Source organism: Mus pahari, chromosome 5 (genome assembly GCF_900095145.1).
Source record: "Mus pahari chromosome 5, PAHARI_EIJ_v1.1, whole genome shotgun sequence".
Taxonomy (NCBI): domain Eukaryota; kingdom Metazoa; phylum Chordata; class Mammalia; order Rodentia; family Muridae; genus Mus; species Mus pahari.
This window is the reverse complement of record NC_034594.1, coordinates 34508483-34512330: the sequence shown is the minus strand read 5'-3', so window position 1 is coordinate 34512330 and position 3848 is coordinate 34508483.

Here is a 3848-nt window from a genome sequence, read left to right as displayed (position 1 = left end):
TTAATGATTAGCCATCTCGCTGGCTCTAATACAGTTTTTAAAAAAATAGGGGCCGGGCAGTGGTGGCGCACGCCTTTAATCCCAGCACTTGGGAGACAGAGGCAGGCGGATTTCTGAGTTTGAGGCCAGTCTGGTCTACAGAGTGAGTTCCAGGACAGCCAGGGCTACACAGAGAAACCCTGTCTCGAAAAACTAAGAAAAGAAAAAAATTATATTTTATTACTATATGAATGTACGTGTGATGTGTATTTGGCTCATAAAAGTCAGAGGGCAGATTTGTGAAATCACCTTTTCTCCTTCAATCTTTATGTGGGTTCCTGGATGTCCAATTAGGGTCATCAGACTTGAACAGCAAACTCTACCCAGTAGGCCATCCTGCCTGCTGCATTTGGTTAACAGTTTTGAGGAATAAATGAGATTGTTGGTTAAACATAGGCAATAAATATTTTGAAAGACTGACTAGATGCTGGAGGTGTATGAGTCTGTCTCCTCACAGAGCTCATATTCCAAAGGGGAAGATGGAATTAATGTGTAATGCAATATCGGGTAATTACATAACTTGTATGTGGTGGTTTGAATATGCTTGGCCCATGGGAAGTGGTACTATTAGGAAGTGTAGCATTGTTTGAGTAGGTGTGGCCTTGTTGGAGGAAGTGAGTCACTGTAGGGGTGGGCTTTGAGGTCCAAAGCTTAAGCTTTACCTAGAGCAGAAGAGCCCCTCCTCCTGGCTGCCTGGAGCATCTCTTCCCACCTCCTTCTGGATCAAGATGTAGAACTCTTGGCTTCTCCAGGATCATGTTTGACTGGACACTGCCATGCTTCATGCCATGATAATGGACTGAACCTCTAAAACCAGCCTCAATTAAATGTTGTCCTTTATAAAAAAGTTGCTTTGGTCATGGTGTCTCTTCATACCAATGGAAACCCTGAGATGTATAGAATTTAAAAAAAAAAAAAAGTAGAGCACAGCTTCCTGTGCCTGTAGTCCTGGCACTAGAAATACTGAAAGAAAAATTACCCAGGCTAGATTGAACTGCACAGGGAGATCCTCAAAAACATTTAAGTTGAAATGATGAAGCTGGAGAGATAGTTCAACAATTAAGAGTTGCTATTGCAGGGGAGACCAGTTCCATTGCCAGAATCTATGTAAGGTGGCTCACAACATCAGAAACAGTTGGAGGATATCTGTTAACCTCTTCTTCCTCTGCAGGCACTGACACACACACACACACACACACACACACACACACACACACACACTAAGGGTAAGGACTAGGGGGGCTCTCAAGATAAAGGTGCTTTTGGCTAAGCCTGACAACACATACTATAAATTCTTAAAGGCTTTAAAAATAAAAATGAATCTTTACTTAAATCCCAGCACTCAGGAGGCAGAGGCAGGCATATCTGTGTGAGTCTGAGGCCAGCTCAGTCTAAAGAATGAGTTCCAACACAGCAAGGGCTACACCAAGACATCCTGTCTGGAAAAACCACTGAATAGATAAGTAAATTTGTTAAAAAGATTTATTTATTATATGTAATTACACTGTAACTGACTTCAGACACTCCAGAAGAGGGCGTCAGATCTTGTTAAGGATGGTTATGAGCCACCATGTGATTGCTGGGATTTGAATTCTGGACCTTCAGAAGAGCAGTCGGGTGCTCTTACCCACTGAGCCATCTCACCAGCCCCCAATAAATAAATATTTTAAAATTACTGTAAGAAGAAGGAAAGAGAAGAAAAAAACATTAAATAAATAAATTAGGTGGGTTGCTGTTTTTATTTGTTTATTCTGATTTATACAAAGCCCCTCTCATGCCCAGTCTGATGTTTCATTCTTGAGCTCAGGGAATTCTCCTCTATCAGCTTACTCAATAGCTGGGAGGACAGAAGACTAATATTTTATATAGGGTGGACAGGTGGACCTCTGAGACAGTGATACTGAATGCATACTGATATATAACCATACACATGTGCATGCATATACATAAATACACAAATAAATGTAAAACAATAGTACTTACTCAATTCCTTACCCTCTTTTCCTGTTTCTATCCTCTCTCATATCTCTCTTCCTTAACCTAACTCCTCTTTGTCCTATAAGACTGACCAGAGTTACATTATCATGTTCATCTGTTCGTGTTGTCATAACAGAATACCTGGTCTGGGGTTTGAATTCAATAGTAAAGTTGCCTGGTGTGCATCCTGTCCCACTCCCCCAAAATAACATCTGAGACTAGGTAATTTATGAAGGTAAGAGATTTGCTTCTCTTGTGATGGTTTGGATCTGAGTGGAGAAGCTGGCACATGTACAGAGGGATGTTACATGGTAAGAGAAGCAGCCAGGTGTTGTGGTTTAAAGGATAATAAGTCCCCATAGGCTCATGTGTTTGAATGCTTGGTCCATAGTTGGTGGAACTGTTTGGTAAGGATTAAGAAGTGGACTTGTTTTCATTGGATTTGGGCACTGATATTTCAAAAGGCCATGTCATTCCAGTTAGCTCTTCCTTTCTTCCTCCCACTACCCTCCTATTCTTCCTTTCCCTCACTCTCCCTCTCTTTCTCTCCCTCCCTTTCCAAGTAACTTTTGGATTAGGGTGTAGTAAGCTCTTAGGTACTATTCCCAGCCATGACAGACATGGACTGACCTTCTGAAATTAAATATTTTGGTATTGGTGTCTCTTCACGGCAATAGAACAGTAACTAATACCAGGTTAAGCTTGTTTGTTTTTTGAATTGTTTTATTAGATTTGTTTTATGGGTGTGGCCTGTACATATATATATATATATATATATATATATATATATATATATATGAATGTTGCTTGTAGAGGCCAAAGTACAACCTCAGGTGTCATTCCTTTGAAGCCACACATACTGGTTTGTGTTTATGTTTTATTCATTGTTTTTCTTTTTTGATCACAGTTTCTCTGTGAACCTGGAGAAAGACTCAAAAGGTTGGAGGTGACTAATCACTAACTAAAGCTTAAGTGGAAAAGCTGGAGGGCTTTAGAGTTTCATTTCCTGCTCTGGAGACCAGAAAAGACTGATGATCAGACCTAAGATCTGACTAGCATAGTTTCAGATTGGGGGAAAATTTCAGCTTCAGCATATCTGTTATACTATGTTGCCCCACTTGGGAAAGGACTGTCATCCTGGAAAGGGATGTGAACCGAGGCCCCCAGTCCTCTGAACCAATGGAAGTGGGCTAATCTTTCTTGTGAAAAAAAAAAAACAAAAACAAAAACAAAAAACTTGGTTTTGTGTGACAATGCAGAAACCTGCGCCTCATGAGATAGTGTCCTGTTCTAAAACTTCCTTTACTTTCCCTCCTGGGCACCAGACCAACAACTGGGATTAAGTCATTCAGTACTGAGCCAGGAAAGCCCTGTATGCACTTGTGAGGAGAAGAGGGGAACTCCGATGTGAAATCTAGCTGATAGGTACAGCTATGGTGCAGTAAGACAGGCATGAATGGCTGTGTGGTGGAACAAGAAGGGGTTAAAATTCCACTTAAACATTTTCCATTAGAGCTAGAACCTTAGAGGGGACAGGAAACATTTTACAGGCGTGCCTGTCAGAATAAGGTGGTTTGGGGCTGGAGAGATGGCTCAGCCATCTCTTAACCGCTGATCCATCTCTTAACCTCTCTTCCAGAGGTCCTGAGTTCAATTCCCAGCAACCATGTGGTAGCTCATAACCATCTGTAATGAGATCCATGCCTGCCGGCCGTGGTGGTGCATGCCTTTAATTCCAGCACTTGGGAGGCAGAAGCAGGCAGATTTCTGAGTTCAAGGCCAGCCTGGTCTACAGAGTGAGTTCCAGGACAGCCAGGGCTATACAGAGAAAC